We start from the raw sequence: 17,988 nt of genomic DNA, 5'->3' as shown, positions 1-17,988 counted from the left end.
TACTTTTCCTACACAGGTATATACATTGATAAAAATCAATGACTACAAAAATATATCTTTTTTTAGGAAAAATTTAAAATAAGCCTACATTTAGCCTATAATAGTAATAATCCCCTCAGAACAGGGCATTATTGGCCAGTAATGCCCTCTTCTTCGGGGTTTACTGTATTACTTAATTACAAATTGCATAGTTTACATCGCTTCTATTACAATACTGAATACCAGCGTGTTAAGAGCCGATCCATGTGGATTGTACTTTGCTTTGGGTTGATGTGTAGTTAACATAATGTCGTGAGATCATGCATCGCACTACAGTATATTAATCGGCTATTTTAGACAACATGTGTCAGTCAGTGCTATTGGGAGTCAGGGAGAGACCGTGTGGGCTAGCCCAGCTATGTTGTAAAATCCAAATCGCAGTTCCTGCCACTCTGTCCACTTTCTAGGAATATTTTTATCATTCCTAGCATGCCTATTCAGTGTGCATAGAAACTGTGTAAGAGCTTGCGAAAAGGTTGGCTGTGACACTCAACGTACTATGCCTACTGTTGATAGAGAAGATGCGGAAACAAGAACATTTAATGAACTCAACATTCTTACAAGGTCTGTGACTGCATGACCTCGGCATGTCAGGGCCTATATTTTTCCCCTTAACTTCTCATAAAGAGTTACAATGGCTTCTCTGCTCAACCTGTATCTGCTCACCACTTTCTGCTCTGTGAGCCCCTGTAAAGTGTTTCTGGGCCTCTCCTAGCACTCCTCTCCCCTCACTGTCCATCTCCTCCCTCGGTATTCCGTCCTTCTTTTTCAGTCTTCTCTCTATCTCCCTGCTAATAGGTGGCTTGACTTGCAGCATACACAAACACAGTATAAATTAATCTATGTTGCCAAAAACTGAGTGTTTGCTTGGGGTTTCAAAAGGCAGCTAATATGCCCATGTGCCTCTAAAGGAGTGCACCTGTGACTGAAAGAGACAATGGTGCCAGTAATTTGCAGCCGGTAATTCATATTAATGCTTTTATCTGTACAGGCATACCCCGCTTTAAGTACACTCACTTTAAGTACACTCGCGAGTAAGTACATATCGCCCAATAGGCAAACGGCAGCTCACGCATGCGCCTGTCAGCATGTCCTGAACAGCTATACCAGATCCCTACCTGTAACGAAGCTGTGCGCAAGCGGGGAGACTATAGAGCCTGTTACAAATGCGTTATTTACATCAGTTATGCTCGTATATGACTATTGCAGTACAGTACATGCATCGATAAGTGGGAAAAGGTAGTGCTTCACTTTAAGTACATTTTCGCTTTACATACATGCTCCGGTCCCATTGCGTACGTTAATGCGGGGTATGCCTGTATTGATATTTCTGAAGGGGTCCAATTGTTTTCTACAATGTACAACATACGTTAGTCAGAAGTGTTGAAAGGCATAAATGAGAGTAGAATAATTAAGTAGGCACATTAACACACTAACTGCATATTCAGCAGAAAATTATTTACATGTGTTGCTTGTAGTGGTACCATTTCACAGCTATTACACCTACTGTATCTTGCTACTCTGCCATACCAAGTTTTGGTATTTAATGGAGCTACAGTACTATAATTCCAGCAAGTGGACAAAAATTGCGAATGTTGGTCCTATTGGGCTGCTTAGCAGAGCCGGAATGAAACCGTGTTAAAAAAAGAGCCTCTCTTGGATGGTTTGGACATGCGAGAAGGGCTTACAGAATACAAGAACCTGCATATCAGAGCTAAAAAGAGCTCTTTCTGCTTGGAAATGCACTTCTCAAAGCTACTAGACTATCCCCCAATTACTTAAATAGCCTGGTGTAGCTAAGGATAGGAATGATTGCTGTGGGGCGTCTGATTGAAATCATAAAACAATGCTGTGTCGACACAATGCATTTCTTGTTCTTGGTACATGATATGTCCTGTTATTGAAACATGAGCCGTTTCTTTGTTGTATGTATGATGTATTAGAAAAACAGTATACATTGTAATTACAACTTTGCCAGCAATACATACCTTTGAGGCATTATCTTTTCATAATCCATGTGTGTTTAGGCCTTTTCCACTGCTCATCTCGTGTTCCCTACCACATTATAAAGATTTATAATATTTAGGTTTCGCTAGATTCTAGCAGTTAAATACTACCAGATGGAAGTGGTTACTGTGAGTATGTTTATGGAGACTACTACAATTTCAGATTCCTTCAGTGTTAGAATATATCTGCGGGAAAATGAGCCCAGCTTCATCTCTAGTTCAGATCTGATGGTTGGGTTTATGCAAAAGGATTACCAATAAGTTTGGATGGGCAATGCATACTATTCCATTAGTATGTTTGTATTTTGGAGGTTACCAAGGTTTCTATGTAAATCAGTGGAACCTTGGTAAGCCTGCAGCCATCGGGTCCAGTCTGAGGAGAGCAGGAGATGCTGGTGATCGGGCAACAAGGTTTGTTTGGCACAATAAATGTCTTTATTCAGCAAGTACTTGTGCCTGTATCTCTCCTATATGATCAGGCAACAAGGAACAGTAGGATGTATAATGGAAAATAATACCTATAAAGAACTTTTTAAGTACAGTATTCACACTTATACATACACTCTTATTTATACCATTATACATTTGCACATACAAATTCACACATAAACATACATGAACACATTAACCCTGCCCTACTTGCATGCATACATAATACTTGGGCAGCCTATAATGTAAAGAGAACCACTGGGAAGCCAAGCCCATCTGTCCCAGGGTACTTTTTCTTTATTAAGTACAGTAGCTTCAATATTAATAAACTGCTTCCAACGGCCCTGGGCAGAAGAGCAATATAAATCAGTTCACTTAATGTTTATCAGTGCTGGAAGAATTGTCTGCTGGTGACACTGTGAAGTCACTAGTTAAAACAAAATCTTATATACAGATACCAAGAGTGAATTCTTCTACACGTGAAACTTCTCCCTAACTCCACCTATTGAAACTCCTCATATAACCCAGATAAAATAACTCAACATTGCAGGCATGTCCCCAAAATACCACAGTTTCCATGGTATTCAGTGGTAATGTTGCTGCAGTGTACTGCAGTCTGCTACAACATAACACAGAACAATGACGTTTGCTATGTACACTGTACATGTACTTCATATATTGACAGTATTAAAATCAGTATGAAAAGGATGTTCTTTGCATCAATTTTTCTCCATAATAATATTGATTTACCATCCCTGAAGTAACTTCCCCAAGGTGACCCACTGTAGCCAGTGGATTTAAAACCCAGCATCTCGCATTGGACTGTCCGGATTCTTAAATTCAAACCACTCTTCTTTTTTTATTTTTTTACTTTGATTTTATTTATTTTCAACAAAGCAAACATACAATGAGACAATGAGGATCCCAAGGGGTCTCCTTTTTTGTTAAGTATTATCACAGCTTTACATACAACATTGCTGGCAATACATATTCTGTGAAACTTAACCTCTATATCTAACACGTATCCATTTTGCATATAACAACCTTACGTATATGAAAACAAACTGCAAACATACAGACATGACTAACAAAACAAAATAAAACAAAACATAACAAAAAAAAAGATAAACGGGGAGTGGTGGGGAAAGCGGGGGGGGGGGGGGGTTGACAGTGTCGCAGCGGTCTCTTCCACTCCGTGGAGGCTCCAAGCCTAAACTGGACTCTGGATGTCCCGTATTTAACTGTAGGTTTCCTCACATTCTAACTGATCAAGGAGAACGCATCTGCCTCAATCAATCCCAAATTGTGGATACCTCGACCCCCGGGATGTCTGTCTGGGCCAACCAAGGTGTCCAGACTTTTAGATAATTTTCTCCTGTGTCATTAACTAAGCTTGTTAATTTTTCCATTTGACACACAAACCACACTTCTTGATGAAGATGAATTTGAAATAAAATCTTTGAGTCATGTGAACAAACTGTGGCTGGTTCATTCACCAAATATCTGTGCTTCACAATTACAACTGTGCTTATAACACAATCTGATTGCATTTACTCTCGGAAGAGTTGGATTTTATACTTTTATGGGAAGTGAATAACATTATACTGTAAGTAATAGTGCTCTAAACCAGCGGTGCGCAAACTTGGGGGGTGGGAGATTTTTGTTGGGGGGCACGGGTGGTTGCAGAGGTCCCACACTCTCCCCCAAGGCAATTCATTTAAATGTCGGGGGACAGCGTGAGGCCTCTGCAACCTCTACTTACCGAGGTTCAGCCAGCCTCATGACGCGTGACCATGGCAACAAATGACGCCGCGGGTCATGTGACATCACAGTTGTCACAGTAATGTGACGCAAATGACGCCACAGGTCACGTGATGTCACATGATCCTGCAGTGTCATTTGATGCCACGTGAGGTAGGGGGGGGGGTCACCCTCGGACCAGCACAGGCAGAGGGGGCGCAGCACAAAAAGTTTGCGAGTCTCTGCTCTAAACTATACTAAAAGTTTTTAAACACCTCTGTGAGTCCCACAATGTTGAAAATCCTAACTCTAGCACAATGGCATATTGAATTGTAATTATAAGCAAATGTTAAACAAAACTTTCAAAGTCCACCAAAGACTGAATTTATGACTTTCGACAGCAGATGAACTAGAGAGCATGTTGTGGTCTGCAAAGTGTAACGCCCATCTGTACCTACTATGAAGAATTTTCACGTTTTTGACGGTGAAAGGGTACCCAGGCTCAATAATAAAGGTTCAGCCCACTTGGGTACCCCTGATCTGTGTATTGAGGTCCTAGAGTTTCAGCTCTTGGGCCCAGTTGTAAGAAATGCATTACTGTTACTGTGTGCAAATTTTGCGACATTAAAGATTTTTGTGTGTTTTGCCTTGCCTGGGGTGCTGGGACCAGGAGATTTCTATGCTGTAAGTTTCATGGTGGGTTTGCCAGAGAAAGTCTCTACAGAATGTGTCTATGTAGCGGGGTTCTGGATACCCCAAAAGTTGGATCCGGGAATCGAGTGAGATTCTCAGATGCAGCCAAGAACATTGCTCCGGGCAAACTCTGACCCTGAAAACATTCTTGCGACTCACCGCCAGGATTCCTGCTGCAGCATAATCCAGACAAGGTAAATAGGGCATGAAGGGGTTAATGTATACCTGCAACCATACAGGGGATCTCTAGTAAAAAGGGGAGGGGGTGCCCAGATACAATACATGGCCAGGTACCCTGAACCTAGTATAAGAGTTCAGGGGATGCTCCAGCTATATGATAAAGCTGTGAGTGTTTTTTTGTGTAAAAAGTTTAAGTCATTTCTAGATTGTGGCAAGGATGAGGCAAGTGAGTGTAGACAGTATATCCCCTTACTTCATCCCTGACCCCAGAAGAGGGACTTACACATTTTTATCACACCATCATTTATCATTTTTACAGGACACAGTATATTTTATTAAAGAGTTTGGGGCCTATGCAGAGAGCAGCGCTATTTCGAAATTCGCCATTTTTTGGAGAAAATCGCGCAGAAAGCAGCAGAAAATGGCGAGTTCCGAAAAACGCGCCAATTTTTCTTTTCTATTTGTAAAACTCGCCTCGCGGCTGGCGAGAACCTCAATCTCGCCAGTTTTAAAAATATCCTAATGCAGAGAGGCGCGAACGGCATCTAGCGGCTGTTCGCGCCAATAAAATGGCGCGATTGTCTCCTTTTTGCCTCGCCAGAAAAAATTGGAAGAAGCTGCCGCTCGCGGCCATTGCAAAGGGAAAAAAAAGGCGCGAATTTGTTTTTACACGTTTCTGAAGCGCGCATCTCGCCAATTTAAACTCGCCACACGCATCCATGTTAAACATAGCAGAATTCGCACTTTTCTGCATATGGAGAATAAAACTCTCCAAAAAAGCTACTTTTTAATAAATTCGCCAATTTTAAAATTCGCTGCTCTCTGCATAGGCCCCTTTATGTTTAATAGGGATATGTACTGATAACCTGTGAAAGAACTGTGGGATTTCCAAGTCTTGGATTCCGAGGGACCAACCAGATGGCTACCATGCTTGGTGCCTATGGGTCTGTGCGGGGTCTGGACTTGAAAGCCTCAGGGATGCCAAGGTGTTAGAACAGGAGGGGTACTGCAGTTCTGCTTAAGTTCCCGCATCCTGGGCTAATACAGGGCTATCCGGCCACCATTTGCCAGAGCCCAGACTCTGTGGAGCATGGAGCCATGGGGGGCTCAGTATGAAAAGAGGCAGTGGTGCCAGGAAGGCGCATGCCCCTTTGCAGAATGAAAAAAAGGTGCTAACCCGGCTTTACAATACCGGTAAATCGGTGATTGGCTGGCAGGAGAATTCCCACGCTCTGATAGGCTGTAGAGGTTTGTGAATGGGACACTGAAACCCATAAGAAACCTTGCAGCCAATCAGGAGCGCAGATTCAAAGTGCCAAACCATCAGCGGGAAATTCAAAGATGCTCTGTACTGAATAGACACAAGCCGGCTTCAAAGAGTTTGAGCGAGAACATTTTCTAAGTCCCGCTTATTGGGAATGTAGCAGTCGCGGCTGGCATTGCATGCCAAAAACAGTTTCAGAATTTCATGAGTACCTCCTGGTCATTGGAAAGGGCTCCTACAGAGGTCATTTTTGTGAATTTCGTTTAAAGGACAAGTGTATTCGTTAGCCCCGTTCCCAGTAAGTGTGTTAACCGTGCAAATTGTGTTATATTGTGCATGTCTTTTCCTGAAATAAATGACAATTTATTTTACCTCCTTGCTTTGCTCAATCATATAATCCCGGTATAAAAATGTGTTGATAAGCCTGGTCTCCTGTGACAACGTTGGTCCAGGAAAAGGTATTGTGACACATGTAAAATATTTAATGACTCGAGATATATGAATATCCCCTAAATTGATTAGTGTAAACATTTTCAACAATTTTCATGTTCTCAGAGGATGGAGATTATTTCACAAAGTCCAGGGGGAGCATGTAGGGAGAGAAAACAACAAACACAGACAATCTATGTGTAGGAGTAGTGTAATGATAGACCAATCTCAGCTACAATCTTGGCTCTATAGGTGTCCTACTCACAAGATGAACGATATTCAAAAGCAGTAATGGCTAAAGTTGTGGTACCAATTCCGGGGTAGGTACTGTATAATGTGGTATGATGTCCTCCACAGCACTCAGAGGAAATTATCCCAATGATAGGAGAAAAGGAGAACTACATAGCATAGATCAACTAAGTTTGAAAGGTTTATAGTAAAATATACAATGCGCACTTACAATAAAAATTATTACAACAGGCACATAGCACTATCCAGTGCTTAGAGGGAAGCCGCACAGCATAATCTCACTGCCCCGCCTCCGTTTAACATCCTTTGTGTCCGGGTTAACTCCCTGCCGCCGATGGAGGATCAGCCTCCGCTGTTTGCGGTTCCTGCTTGGTCCAGTCCCCTGGCGTCTGATGTCCGTTCCGGTCCGGCTTCTGTGGTGCTCCTGCTGTTTGCGGCGCCTCTCCTCAGGGCTCAGGAAAAAGGAATACTCCCACTCAATGCGTTTCGCCACGGAATAGCAAGGCCTTCGTCAGGCTCCTGATCATTTTTATTGTAAATGCGCATTGTATATTTTTTCTTAAATTCTTCAAACTTAGTTGATCTGTGCTATGTAGTTCTCTCTTTCTCCTGTCATTGGGGCCATTTCCACTGAGTGCTGTGGATGACATCATACCACATTATACCTACCCTGGAATTGCTGCCACAACTTTAGCCATTACTGCTTTTGAATATCGTTCATCTTGTGAGTAGGACATCTATAGAGCCAAGATTGTAGCTGAGATTAGTCTATTAATACACTACTCCTACACTTAGATTGTCTGTATTTGTTGTTTTCTCTCCCTACATGCTCCCCCTGGACTTTGTGAAACAATCTCAACGTACTGGGATTAGTGAAGACGTGCCCCACCAGAGGGTCTGAGCAGGGAGTTACAACCTTAATTTGTGTATTTCACTGTTGTCACTTATTACTACTTTTTTAAGTATAAAGATATTATATCATTTAAATACGCACTGTAGAGAAATTCAGAGTTACTTTAACACTTCACTATATTAGGAGTGATCACCTGTGAGTTGTTTGCACCTATTTTATCACTTTTTCACTTGTATCTCAGAGGATGGAGAGCCATTTTTTTTAAGTGTCATAAGTTCAATATTTGCCTTTTTGTGCTATCCTTTCTCACATCTCTAATAATGAATTTAAGACATTTCAACATCTTCAAGACAAATGGATATTGAGAATACTTAATTTTTTTTAAATGTCTCTTATAAAAACACCTTTCCTGGTGTATGAATGCCACATGATGCTTGTGAATTTAAAAATCCATTATAATGATGTTCTTTTAATAGAACTAGATTCTTTAGTCCCTTTGTTTTCCAAAGCTGAAACCACACATCAGTCTATGTCTAAATGTGTATATGCTGTTAGTTGAGTGAAGGATTGCTTGCAATTATAACATCATAAAAATAACATTTGTAGTGTTTAACACAGTACTTTTATGCCTTGGTTAATTCAGAACTTATACCAGTTACTGTATCTGTGTGGTCCAACCAATCTAAAATACTTCATCACTATTAGCTTTAAGTGATGGATTGTTTCAATTTATTTTCTATTATAGTATCAGTCTTAAAGACATGCCAGCTATTTCATATGGTACATTATGTGGTTTAAAGCTAATTAAAAACAAAAGACAAAGGGGCCTATTCTCAAAGCATTCATAAAAAAAAAACGCCGGGCCGCTTACTACCCCTGTTTTTTGAGCGTTGCTATCACGGTATTCAGAAAGCCTCGATCACCTGTGATAGCAAAATTCCCAAAACAGGTGGGTAGCCGGCGACGTGATGATCGCCTCTCTCAAAAGGTCTTACCTGGCGATTTCTTTTAGCTGCAGAGAGAGCTGCACAGAGAGAGAGCCGCCTCTCCCTGCGCAAATCTCGCCTACAATCTAAATATTTTAATATACATTTTAATACTGGTGTACATGAGCAGGATGTCTCCATAGCAGAACCACATTGATTTCAGGTCCGGGGAACCCCTGCTTCCCGAGATACAGGCCCCGTTATGGGGTGCCAGTATCACCTATGCATTTAAATGTCTCGCGTCACGTGATCGGGACATTTCAATGCATAGGAAATACCGGCACCCCATAACGGGGCCTGTATCTCGGGAAGCAGGGGGTCCCCGGACCTCAAAACAATGCGGTTCTGCTCCGGAGACCCCCTGCTCATGTACACTAGTTTTACAATTTATATTAAAACAGCTTCATTAACTTAGCGGCTAGCCGCTAAGGCAATGAAAAGGTTAAACCTCAATATGTGTCAATATGTGTAAATAGAAGATGAACCTCGCTCTAACTGTGTCCTTCTGTGTGCTGCCTGGAAAATGCTAAGAAGCAATTAAAGTACGCAGAGGTACTTACAGAGAAAGAATTCCTATGGAGCGCACTACAGAATTAAGATATTGATGTGTATGTAACGGGTGTACCCCTGTGGTACGGTATTACTGGTACTGCTTTCACCTGTTAGGATAACATAGGACCTGAGCCTCCGCCACGGGGAGCCTGGGGTGTACTTACACTTGATGCAGCGCCTCCACTGATGAGGGATCCCAACGGGGTGGGAGTATGCCCTTATCAGAACCCACATATAATATACCATACGTGATTGGATAACAGTTTTACTGACAAGGATAATAAGAACCATAGCATATAACCAACATACATGTAACTTCCCTTGATGCACACACATTCACATATGTATCTTCTCCTCCAAAGTACCTGGGTGCTGGGCATCAATTCCCTGATGTCCCTTATATCCACACCCACCCAATGTGTGTTGGAGATAGCTCTATCCCATGACGTGTTGGTGCACTCTTTATAGATACCTGCCCGGGCTCCAGCAACGGGTGCCGCTACACAACTGGGTTTGGGTCCGCCTGATCTGACGTGATGTCCTCCTGCGTGTGGGGTGAATTCCGTAGTGGACAATATCACGCAGCTCCGCACCCTCTGTACCTTGGCGAGGATCCGTCTACAGCCAGCAGGCCGCAGTCACTGCTTGGCGTGGCCTCCATGAAGATAGTCTATATATATGAGTCTCTGGGAAGAGAGTCTTTATATAGGGGTCTGAGCCCAGACCCAGGAATCAGGCTGCGCGCCACTACACGTCTCCTTACTTAACCAAGTAGCTAAAGGGGCAGTTCTCCTTAACTTAAGACCTGTCCCTGAAGCAACCACAAACTGTGGCAATGGAAAGTATTATCTGGGGCCTGTGGGGGTGACTGGCCTAGTGCAAGGGACTACTGCTCCCCTGCACCCTCACCTACCCAGCTCCCTGCTGCAACTGCCGCTTCCAACCCCGCGAAAAGTATCTAATTTCCTGGTGTCAGGAGGTCCTAAAGCCCTATTGGCTCCCTTGCATCACGTGGGGTGCTCCTAGGTACTATGGGGCTTGTAGTTCCCCCTGGTGCCTCTATGTAATGGCCACCGCTCCCTGCCGTGCCTCTGCGCACTCCTGAGCTCCTAATGGCCGCCGCACTACACCCTCTCACTGCGCATGCTCAATGTCTCTGCTGGCCGCCTGTACTGCGCATGCGCGAACTCGCACAATGGAGGCGCCCTGCTCGGGAGCCGCTGGAGACCTCTGGAGCACCGGAGCGCTCCCTGCTCGGCTGCCACCCTCCAGAAGTGCCGGCGGGTCTGTCGGGTGACTCCCGGCAGCGGAGGTAACGAGGGGGGTTCGCGGGGCAGAGGGGGACAACCTGGCTACATGTAATTTAACAAAAGCCTCAATAGCCTATGTAACCGGGGACTTATCCCTGTTCAGTAATGTGCCTTTAATCTAACAGTGTGGTAGTTAATTACTAAACACCACCTGCCTGATTCGATTGTTTACAAAAAGCCTGCCTTTGAGACAGGAAGTGACTCCTTAGCTCTGACTGAGAGCTGATCTTTGGAGCTGACCGGTCTTGAGCTCTGCATAGCAGAGCTGATTTCAAGACACAGGGAAAACTACTACACCTGAAGCTGAACCAGGAAGTGAGAAGATTTTCCCTCCAAGAAACAGATAAGACTTTTATTCTTAAGAGACTGCTTATATCTGCTTATTTTCATGCTATATGTTTTGGGGCTGCGAGACATGCTTAACTAATGGAGATGTGAACTAATTGCATAGGATTTCACTAGAAATACTCCCAAGGGAATGGAAGCTTGGTATCCCCCCCTGTGTTTGGATAATTTCCTGATGAAAAGGAACAGGCACAATAAAGCCTATTATAATTTCACATTATAAAGCCTCCTAATTGTGTACCTCTGTGAACATCCGTCTACAGCCTGTTTTTTGGGGTAGTGGATGAAGGGAGTAGTAGTCCGAGGGTGGGTGGTTAGGCCTGCCTGAAGGTTGCGGGAGGAGTTAACCCCTTCACTACCATAGCGGTGGGGACCGCTATGGTAACCCACCCTCCCACGCTACCCCTCGGAGGCCTAAACACCCACCCTTGGGGCTACTACTCCATGACCCAATCCCTGTACCCCCAAGTAACAAAAATAAACACATCAACCCTACTACCCACTTCCTCTACCCCAACAACCCCCCACAACACATACAGTACATTAATGGGTAAAATAACTATTGTCCAGATATGGATGATAGTGCATTTGCCCATTATAAAATCAAACATTAGCCAGCCCAGCCAGCATAAATAAAGTAGATACAATTTTCAACTTACGCCTGTCATGATGAAGGGTGTACTCGTCAGCATTCTCCAGGTCCATGTCCTCCGGTGCCAGCAAGAATACAAGAAAAATACAATCTACTGACCCTTAACCCATTCATCACCTTAGCGATTAATAACTGCTATAGTAATTAAGGGGTTAACCCAATCTCCCCTGCTACCCACCCGGGAGGGTGGGAATATTTGGTTTCTTAATTATAATAAGAGAGGCAATTAAGGGTGAGGCTTAAATATAGAATCAACTTTCAATTTCATTAAAAAAAATGTATGACTTCGTTCCATATTGTATATACTCCGAAATGGCAGGGGACGCTTTGGTAAAATTTTCATTGTACTTCTGGAAAAAAAGACTGAAAAAAATAATAATAATAATTTAAATATATAATAAAAATATCGGCCGTAGTGCTGAAAACCCCCCACCTCCTTTGAAGCAAATCCAAAATACCACTGAAGGTGCAGAAGGGCTAGTATTTCAGCTCTGACCTCGTTTTGTTTTAAACCCAAAGATTCCAGGTGTATATATAGCTCAAATATATGAGCCTGCCATATTCTGAATGTTAAATTATTTAACCCTTTAGTAGACATAGGGCCTCATGCAGTAAGCCCCGATACAAAATTTACGGCACGAATTGCGAAAATGTTTTTTTTGGGCGATTTGCCCTCGCAGTATTCAGTAAGGGCCGAATCCTTCCGATCCCTGCTGAAGCACTGCGAAAGCAAAGCTGCCGATGAGCTGTGGCGATACAGCCTGGCTCCCGATAAGGCTCCCGATAAGCCTTTGGTGCCGATAGATGTTTGCAGCTGAGAGAGACAAGCCGCTCTCTCAGCGCAAACTTCGGCACCAAAAAAAGTATTTAAAAACAACTTTTATTCATAGTGTACATGTGCAGGGGGTCTTCGGAGCTGAACCGCGTTGGTTTGAGGTCCGGGGACCCCCTGCCCCCCGAGATACAGGCCCCTTTATGAGGTGCCGGTATCCCTCGGCGTTTAAAGGTCCCGATCACGTGACCGCGACCTGTAAACAAACCAGAGGGATACCGGCACCCCATAAAGGGGCCTGTATCTCGGGGGGCAGGGGGTCCCCGGACCTCAAACCAACGCTGTTCTGCTCCGGAGACCCTCTGCACATGTACAGTATAAATAAAACACACACACATCAATAAAGACTCGTTCCTTACCTTGGCGGCTATGTGCAACGGTAATGAAGCAGCATGAATGTCTTTTTAATTATACTGTACAGTGAGCAGGGGGTCCCCTGAGCTGAACCGCATTGCTTTGTGGAGCAGGGACCCCCTGCTTCCCGAGTTACAGGCCCCGGTATGTGTCATCGGGTGGCAGTGTCGCCGCCATGTTTATAGCGTCCCCGCAATAAACATGGCGTCCACACTGTAACCGATGGCCCAAACCGGGGCCTGTAACTCGGGAGGCAGGGGGTCTCTGAGCCACAAATAAATGCGCTTCAGCTCAGGGGGCCTCCTGCTTCCGCACAATATTATTAAAATACATTAATGCTGCTTCATTACCATAGCGGATAGCCGCTAAGGCAATGAAGGGGTTAACGCATAGTAGCATGTTTATTGGGGACAAATGCCCCCAATAAACATAGCATCAATACACAACATACAGTATAGTAATGGGCAGAATGACTATTATCCACAAATGGATAATAGTGCAGTTGTCCATTTACAATACATACACAACAATAAAGACTTTAAATACATATAGCACTCACCCATGTCCCACTGCCACGATGAAGACCATCCTCATCTTCATCCTGCCCATGCCCCATCCGCTTCTGCAAAACAAACACAAGAATTACAACATCCAAATTAATGTCCCCTAACCCCTTAATCACCATAGCGGTTATTAACCGCTACAGTTATTAAGGGGTTAAGCCACCATCACCCACATACCCTCCCCCACAAAGCCCCCCAACCACCCTCACCCAATACCCACAGGGGAGTCCTACCAAATACCCTTGGGCCTAATACCCCCTCCCCCAGCACATACAGTACAATAATGTGCCAAATAACTATTATCCACATAGGGATAATACATTATTTGGCCATTATTAAACACATTCAATAACGTTAAAATGTAAAGAAACTTGTACTAACCTCATCAATAAGAAGTCTCCGTCGCCAGCATCATCCTTGGGGTCCGTTGCCAACATTAGAAATAGCCACAACATTTCAATATCATTAACATAACACTGAACCCCTTAATCACCTTATCGGGTACTAACCTGAAAGGTAATTAAGGGGTGAAGCCATCCTGCAATGCCTACAACAGTTATGCATAACATCCTCAGTGAAATAAAAACCAATTGCCTAACCAAATTCCATTTAATCATTCAATCTGTAGGCTCACATGCCTCATAAAACATTGCATTTACAGTGTATACATGTAGCATAACATGTAAACTGCATGTACACGCTGCAAATCAATGTTAACAATACAATAATGCCACTCAAATCGCCATACATCACAAGAAGTATATTATTTAATACAATAAACTCACCATCAATGAATTACCACACATCAATTACATCCCTAAACAATTAAAATACCATCCATACCAATTACACAATGAACTAAAGCTATCCTAACATAGAACAACTTCAAAACATAGTCAAAAGTACACCAACAATTACAATATAATAAAGCAAGGCTTTCCATATCCTACTGTACGGCCTGGAAGCCCAAAACTTACATCTGTCTAAAAATACAATACATTTAGCACACATCAATGCATAGCCACAATGATTAACAATACAGAATTAGAAGCTTTAACAACACTATCATTTCTTACCCTGTATATATATCTGTACACATACATACAGACATACATACAGTGGGAAGAAATGATATGCATTGTAAAAAATGAAAACATGAAAAAGCAACACAAAAAACAGTTACATTAAGTACATTTCTTTATTTAACTTACCATTACTTGCCCCCACCGACTCCCGTTGATCAGCTTACTCACGAACCAATCCACGACACCATCCACGACACCATCCAGGAACAAATCCACGAACCAAACCAGGAACCAATCCAAGAACAAGTGCAGGAACCAATCCAGGAAGCAAGCCACGAAGAAATCCAAGAAACAATCCACGACACGATCCAGGAACAGGAACCCATAAAAGAAAAAAAAACATAACAAATTAAACATTAAAATAATAAAACATGACAATCAAGGGTTGTACTAGTTTTATTCTTAGTGAATCTGTATTACAATACCTTGTTCCGGGGTCTTCATGACGTCCGGTGCCACGCCCTGGTCTTCAATCTTCAGGAGGAGGTCCGTCCTCCTCGGCATCTGCCTTCAAAATGAGATGACATAGGCTTTTATAGGCCTATGACGTCACATTTGTCGTCATATGGTTCCCACGGCCCTGATTGGGCCGTGAAAACCATGTGTTTTGGCCGATGTAAAAAAATTGATGACGTCACTTAAAGGCAATGCCAGCACAGCCAATCAGAATGGCTTTGCTGCTATTGCCTTTAAGAAAACGTCATGAAATGACACATGGCCGGACTCACATGGTACTTGAACCAATCAGAGTAGGGATGGAGTTCCCACGCTCTGATTGGCTGGCTTACCATGTGAGTCCGGCCATGTGTCATTTCATGACGTTTTCTTAAAGGCAATAGCAGCAAAGCCATTCTGATTGGCTGTGCTGGCATTGCCTTTAAGTGACGTCATCAATTTTTTTACATCGGCCAAAACACATGGTTTTCACGGCCCAATCAGGGCCGTGGGAACCATATGACGACAAATGTGACGTCATAGGCCTATAAAAGCCTATGTCATCTCATTTTGAAGGCAGATGCCGAGGAGGACGGACCTCCTCCTGAAGATTGAAGACCAGGGCGTGGCACCGGACGTCAAGAAGACCCCGGAACAAGGTATTGTAATACAGATTCACTAAGAATAAAACTAGTACAACCCTTGATTGTCATGTTTTATTATTTTAATGTTTAATTTGTTATGTTTTTTTTTCTTTTATGGGTTCCTGTTCCTGGATCGTGTCGTGGATTGTTTCTTGGATTTCTTCGTGGCTTGCTTCCTGGATTGGTTCCTGCACTTGTTCTTGGATTGGTTCCTGGTTTGGTTCGTGGATTTGTTCCTGGATGGTGTCGTGGATGGTGTCGTGGATTGGTTCGTGAGTAAGCTGATCAACGGGAGTCGGTGGGGGCAAGTAATGGTAAGTTAAATAAAGAAATGTACTTAATGTAACTGTTTTTTGTGTTGCTTTTTCATGTTTTCATTTTTTACAATGCATATCATTTCTTCCCACTGTATGTATGTCTGTATGTATGTTTACAGATATATATACAGGGTAAGAAATGATAGTGTTGTTAAAGCTTCTAATTCTGTATTGTTAATCATTGTGGCTATGCATTGATGTGTGCTAAATGTATTGTATTTTTAGACAGATGTAAGTTTTGGGCTTCCAGGCCGTACAGTAGGATATGGAAAGCCTTGCTTTATTATATTGTAATTGTTGGTGTACTTTTGACTATGTTTTGAAGTTGTTCTCTGTTAGGATAGCTTTAGTTCATTGTGTAATTGGTATGGATGGTATTTTAATTGTTTAGGGATGTAATTGATGTGTGGTAATTCATTGATGGTGAGTTTATTGTATTAAATAATATACTTCTTGTGATGTATGGCGATTTGAGTGGCATTATTGTATTGTTAACATTGATTTGCAGCGTGTACATGCAGTTTACATGTTATGCTACATGTATACACTGTAAATGCAATGTTTTATGAGGCATGTGAGCCTACAGATTGAATGATTAAATGGAATTTGGTTAGGCAATTGGTTTTTATTTCACTGAGGACGTTATGCATAACTGTTGTAGGCATTGCAGGATGGCTTCACCCCTTAATTACCTTTCAGGTTAGTACCCGATAAGGTGATTAAGGGGTTCAGTGTTATGTTAATGATATTGAAATGTTGTGGCTATTTCTAATGTTGGCAACGGACCCCAAGGATGATGCTGGCGACGGAGACTTCTTATTGATGAGGTTAGTACAAGTTTCTTTACATTTTAACGTTATTGAATGTGTTTAATAATGGCCAAATAATGTATTATCCCTATGTGGATAATAGTTATTTGGCACATTATTGTACTGTATGTGCTGGGGGAGGGGGTATTAGGCCCAAGGGTATTTGGTAGGACTCCCCTGTGGGTATTGGGTGAGGGTGGTTGGGGGGCTTTGTGGGGGAGGGTATGTGGGTGATGGTGGCTTAACCCCTTAATAACTGTAGCGGTTAATAACCGCTATGGTGATTAAGGGGTTAGGGGACATTAATTTGGATGTTGTAATTCTTGTGTTTGTTTTGCAGAAGCGGATGGGGCATGGGCAGGATGAAGATGAGGATGGCCTTCATCGTGGCAGTGGGACATGGGTGAGTGCTATATGTATTTAAAGTCTTTATTGTTGTGTATGTATTGTAAATGGACAACTGCACTATTATCCATTTGTGGATAATAGTCATTCTGCCCATTACTATACTGTATGTTAGGGGGGTATAGGTGTTGTTGGGTATATATATATATATATATATATATATATATATATATATAATTATTTAATTATTTATTTAATTCGTTATTGTGGGGCTGGGGTGTTTTTTTTTTATTATTGTGGGTAGTGGGGGTGTGTGAAGGGGGCATTAGCCCCAACGGTGGTTGTTTAGGGCTTGCGGGTGGGTAGCGGGAGGCCTTAACCCCTTCAGGACCGTAGCGGTATTAACCGCTACGGTCGTGAAGGGGTTAAGTGCCCCCGCATCCCCCCCGCAAGTCCTAAACTCACACCCAGGGCCAAATACCCCCCTCACCCATCCCCGCTACCCACAATAACGCTGGCACGGTGGGTTAACCCCTTCATTGCCTTAGCGGTTAGCCGCTAAGGTAATGAAGTGGCTTTTAAATGCCTTTTTCCTGCCTCGGATGCATGCCGGGGGGCTCCGGTGCGGGTATCAGCTCCGGAGACCCCCGGCATCAATCACAGGCAGGAAAAAGGGCTGATTTTTCCTAAGTGTCGCCCTTGCCGATGCTTCTCCTTCAGCAAGTTGCCAACTTTAGTTGGCGGGCTGGATTGGCTATAAAATCTCCAATCTGGCCTGCCGATCAGCACCAAAAAGCTGATCGGGGCTTACTGAATTCAGGCGGGAAAAAAAAGTCCCGATAAGTGGCTTATCGGCAGCCGGGTGGCGAAATTTTTT

This window comes from Ascaphus truei, chromosome 4, assembly GCF_040206685.1.
Source record: "Ascaphus truei isolate aAscTru1 chromosome 4, aAscTru1.hap1, whole genome shotgun sequence".
Classification (NCBI taxonomy): domain Eukaryota; kingdom Metazoa; phylum Chordata; class Amphibia; order Anura; family Ascaphidae; genus Ascaphus; species Ascaphus truei.
This window is presented reverse-complemented; position numbering follows the sequence as displayed.